A 6,000-nucleotide genomic window follows, 5' to 3' on the forward strand; every position below is an offset into this window, starting at 1 on the left:
TTGTTGCGAACGCTTAGACGATGTAGCCTCCACTTCTGAGTGACATCTCGAAAGTTCCGGCGGACGACGAATGAGCTTGGATTTGCCCGGGACTGCTGTCGCCCACGCGCGCGAAGTCTTAACCTGAGCCTGCCGGGAAGACAGTCAATTACTGGCGGGTGCTGAAATCAGGGTAAACGCCGGGGGCCCGGGGAGGGGGAGAGAGAGAGGGGAGGTGGCGGAGCCGGGTGACCTCGCGCGTGAAGGACGATGGATGCTTTCCTCGACGGTGGTGGCGGTTTACCAGTTGAAGGCGCCAGGACCAGGACCGGAATTTTCGAACAAAAGAGCGGCGGTCCTGATTTAGTGGCGCGCATAATTTCGTCCTGGTCATAAATTAATATTTCACAACCCCCCTTTATCCATTCGTCGTCCTGCCGGTGGCCCGCGAAAGAAAGGGATCTCTTGATGAATGAGAAAATCCTTTTACACAAATTCGTATATATACATATATATTGGGTTAACTCATAAACAAGTTCCGCTATAGGTATACGTAACTACTAAATCACTTCTTCTGAGAAACCGATATTATCCACGGTATCCAATTATTTTTTGTATTGCGAGTAGTTAAGAGTGTATCATTTACGAATCTACTTGTTATATTTTTCTAAATACAAAAATTCAATTTGGTAAGCAAAACGTAACTTATTTATGAATTAAACTAATATATATTTTATATATAAATTTCTATATGTATATACATATATATATATGTGTATAATTTATGAAGAAGTGTGGAATTTGTGTAAAATATAACATAAATAGGTATATGATATAATGTGATATATGTGGTATGATATAATGTGCAAAAATTGAAATGCAATGTAATCTTACATTTTAATTATGAAAAACACCTTTGTGTTGATTTATTCATAAACTGTGATATTTATTAACATTTTACGTATAAAATGTTAGTAAATATCACTCGCAAAGTGCAAACAAATATACAAATTATATAGGAAGTTTATTATTTTTTCTGAGTTTTTATCATATCTAATATTCTTTTGCGTAATATATTTTATTAAACTTTGCATTATACAAATAAATCTCAATTTTTGCATATAATTTAACATGAAATTTAACATAAAATTTAACATGAAATAGACATTTTTTTCGACAGAAACACGAATGAAACAAATATCGGAGTTTTTGGCAGATTATTTTGTTCTCTCTCCGTTTATCTTCTTGTCAGTTTTTTGCGATATTACAATCACGTCAAAATTTTCATGAATTATGACAAGAGCATCAAAATTAAAACGAATGTCCTTTTTGAATCGATTCTGCCCTCGATGAGAGAATTTCATTTATTGTTTCAATGATTACGTTACTTTAATGATTAGCAAATGAGAATAATTTCCATAATCAACGCTAATTTATAATAATTACAACACAGAAAAGCATTCGGATTATCGAATAATTATCAATAATTTATTTAGCATATATAATAGTTAGTGTGTGTGCTAGTGGTTAATTTTTTTCATATTTATTAACATTTTCCATATATTTTTGTTACAGGTTTCTGGATTGGATTGCGCCGTATTAGATCTCACGATTTCTAAGGTAAGATTTTATCAAATCAAATCCGCGAAACAATTTGATTTACGCTCAACGCAGTTGTATCGAAATCAAGATACACGCGTACGTAGAAAAAAGAATTGTCGCGCGAACATTCCAAATGGGAAAAATGGGAGTCGGAAATTTAAGGACGCGCGGCGGAACTGCATCGCCGGACGATGCATGGCAATGCAAAGCTCTACGTTAAAATTAAACAATCCGCTAACAGCTTCGGAGCGTTTCCATCAATTTAGGCTCAACCCTTTTTTTCTGTTCAAAATGAACGTCGTTGCGAGGCTTTGGCTCCACTCGCGGAAATTTAAATGTATGTCGGTGGGATGTACGCAAATGTATATGTTTCTACGCGTACGCGAAGCTTATCTATGGATTAAGGCTTGAGCCCAAAATGGGGGGAAAAAAAATCGTATCGATCGACTATTCGGTCGACGCCATCGTTCGTGAATTAAACGACTTCGACTCGTTTTGCGAGCGCGCGGTAAAAGCGCGGGATAATTAATCATTCGAAAATTCGCGATTTGCACTAGGCGAATGTACCACAATGATTATTGTAAAGGCATTAATAATAATAATAATAATTAGGATTTTACGAATACTTACGAGAATAATAAATATTACGCGATAATCACTCGCATTCACCAAAATATAGTTGCGTTGTAAAAATTAAATGAAAATATGAAGCCCCTATTTCGGAATTTAATAACGCAGAAAATTGCAGCTGTACAAACGTAAAATGCGCCAAATTCATAATAACGATTGCTATGCACGCGGTGCAGAAATTACAGAAGAATTTTACCAGCCGGGAATCGTTTCAGCGTTACGTTATTTGTTCGACACATTTATCGGGAAAAATGCTGAACGAGAGTAAGCGCGATTTTCTAAACTCTGATCTATATCTTTTTTTTCACTCCCCCTTCTCCCGGAACGACGATGCATGTATGTGGGCATATGTATTTCACGCGCGACCATTGTAAATAACTGTATCGCGCGCGACGCAAAAAGTTTAGTTATATACAACTCTGGAAAATTGGTCGACATGAAATATCGGTGTCAAATAAATGGAATATTCTATATGTCGTTTGACGCGCCCGAAATTGGAGATAATAAAATGCGCTATGGGGGGGAGAGAGATGATGCGCCGCCTGCGAGGACGTTGCCGCGCGTAATCAACATTGATCAGTCCCCTGCCTGGCCGGGATTTATAATAACGCGAGTTCGCGTTAATCCGATCCATAATTGACGGGATAATCGGCGACGCGCGGCTGCGACAGAATTCGATTGTCAAAAGTATGCGGACAATAATTATTAATAATGGAGAGATCCCGGTGGCGAATTCAATCGCAAATAATGGAGGACATTTCGCGAGAGAGAAAGAGAGAGACGTGCAATTAAAGATTAGGAGTATTGTCGTGTATACAATGACAATCGATCCGGCAACTACCGCATAGATATAGAATAGCCGGGCGCAAACGTCATTAAACCGCGATTGTACGCGATTCGTTCGCGATTCTTTCTGCCGCGCGACACGGGAGATCGTCGTACAGAATTATTTGCAGATTTTGCGGACAGCCGGTGGACGCGCGGCGGACGAGACAAACTCGTTTAGTCGATATTAATACGGCCTCCTATATGCAGGCAGCTAGTTGTGCGGTCGGCTGAATTCGCATCATGAAAATATCACGTGGCGTCTGAGCCGCATTTGCATAACGCGCCCGCCGACACGTTAGTCTCGAGGATCAACAATTATCGTATCGAGCGATCGGAAAATGCTTCGTGACCTTTCCCTGTCTGTTCATGTTGGCTGAACAGCGCATTTCGCCAAAATAGCTTACCGAAACAGAAAAACCACTTGTTACGACGGAAAATCTCTCGCACGGAAAAAAAAGTTTGCTGCAAAAAATGTTAGGTGTCTATTTTTGCTATGTTTGCAACTAAATTTGCCATAGTAGCTCTTTTTTTTCCATGTCTCCTTTCCTTTTTTTGATAACAAATGTATCGATCGAGGTCCTCGATTGTTAAAAAGTACCTTCATCGCGTATGTATTATTTGCGCCGAGGAGTACCGTGAGATATTTGAAATTTCACGAAAGTGGAGTTACTCTTAAATACAAAATTTCCTCTTCCAATTTCCGTCAAAGGGGCCTCGTTTAGCGGACGAGTGTCCGTACTTCTTTTCTTCTATTCTCCCGTAGTGCCAGAGGCGCGTTTGGGGTGAGCCGTCACGTTCGTCGCGGTGGCAATTTGTCGGGCGACAGAACGTCAGGTCGAGGCCACTGAAATTTTTAATTTCTTACGGGACGAGGGTAGAGCCAGAGGGGCCGGGTTCATTTGTTCTGGGACAATTATATCTTGAGAATAAGGCGCCGGGCGAGCCGGGTGGCACAAAAGCGAGAACGAAAGGGAAAAGAGACAGGGTCATCGTGCATCTCTCGCCCGGCGAGAACGAAGTGTCGCCAAAATGTAAAGCAGCCCGTTCTAGTGGATCTTTTATCGCGAACTTTATTCCAAGTGTTGCGGTGTTACGGTTTCTCATCCCTGGATTAACTTGTAAAGTATGTTTAATCTTAATATAGTTAAGCTTCGTGAATAAGTCCCCCTCCCCCCTCCTTCCAAATTAGACAAAAGTTATTCTCGCGTCCTTTCCCTTTTTTCTCCACAATTTACTCCCTGTAATTAATCCTGATTTTCTCACCGCGAGACAATTAGATTTATGCATCCCCAATTAACACGCGAACAAAGCGCTCGAAACGCACGTGGAAACTTCATTAGCGTGCGTAATCAGAAGCTACTTATACGAAACGACGAAGTTGCTGCTTGTTGTTGCGCCAGCACACTTTCCCGCGGCTGTTATTTCGTTCCGCGTGTCGTCGGTTATATTCGCCGTGGGAGTGATACACGCGCGCGCAAGCCGCCCGACGCTTTCGCGATTGTCGGAGTCCATTTACATCCCAGACTCCGGATCGCGCCGAGTGTCGAAGTGCCGCAACGAACGTTGGCACCGGGAACCATCGGGTCTCGCGGTGGTAATTCGCTTTCGGCGCCCGTCAGCTTCATACGCTGCACCGCCTGCTTGCCTGCCCCGACCGACGCCCGGCGCTCGTCGCTACCGCGGCTACGGAACGCGCGTTGACTGCGTTGCATCAGCAATGCAGTCCCTGCTTCCTTTCCGTATTCAGTAGTAGAGCCATGTAAACGGTCAGACGACAGAGCCGGTCCCCTTGAGAAATACATTTTAAAGCGGTAAACATTACGAAAATATTTTTAATGATCGTCTACGCGTTAACATTTGATTTTTCCACTGATTTTTAATATTTTTTTCTATGTAAAAAATTACGGAAATTTGTTTAATTAGGTTTGAAAAAAATAACAAGTCTAATGTTAATTCTAAATTTGAAGGAAATTGAAAGCTTATCTTTGTTTTCGGATTTAAAAAATTAAAAACAGTTTATTATCATTTTTCTCTTTTAAATTTGTAGCTTTTTAAAAGAATAATATTAATCGCGCGATTTCAAAATTGAACTTTATTTTCTCGACTTGATAAAAACCAGAAAAAAAATTTACGGTTCGTTAAAATCATTATGTCCCTTCTCTCGAAACATAAAAATTGGGCGTGAAGTAATTAACGATAACTAGTTAAGTTGCGTAAATGCCTGTTTGACCTAGCTAAAATATATCTTCAGATAAATGTTCGATTCGGTGCGGTAACGGCTGGCTTTGAAATCGCTCCGAAATGCGAGGAACGGTATATTCGAGGTTTTCGTTTGTGCATTTGTTTCGTAACGCGTGAAATATTCTGTAGAAACCCCACGACTTTGTTTACATACTCGTTGCTCGCTTGCTCGACGCTTGTTACATATTTCGTAACGCGCGATATTATATGGCGCGTTGTGTACGCAAGATCGCCGTTGCGTTGCCGAGGTCGCCGAGTCTCGCGCCGCCGGCGCCGGCCAGTTGCGAGCTTCTCGCTCTGTATGAATACTGTGAATAGTTTCGCTGTCGTCTCAACGTCCCTTGCGATCGTCGAACAATTAACAATTCTCGGTTCGTGCGATGAGCTACCTTCCGCAATGGATGACTTTTGAGAAATCAATAACGGCGCAACGCGCGTCGATTCGAGTACCACTTGCCGAAAGGAATATCACGCGCGACTTAAAGCAAGAATTGAAGCGCTATACATGAAGGATGAGAATTACACGTTAGCGTTCCCGTTACAGTATGCGCGAGGAATAATTATTCCTTCAACGATGCTCGATCGCATCTCTCGTATCTCGCGCTTTGTAGCTTAAATTCTGTTGAGCTTAAATGAAATTCGCCGATTCATCTTCGGAGTGAGAACGCGATGTAAAATACACGCGAATCGTCGAACGTGAATTCAAATGACGTGTATCTA

This window comes from Temnothorax curvispinosus, unplaced genomic scaffold, assembly GCF_003070985.1.
Source record: "Temnothorax curvispinosus isolate PA1 unplaced genomic scaffold, ASM307098v1 QBEX01015530.1, whole genome shotgun sequence".
Lineage (NCBI taxonomy): Eukaryota > Metazoa > Arthropoda > Insecta > Hymenoptera > Formicidae > Temnothorax > Temnothorax curvispinosus.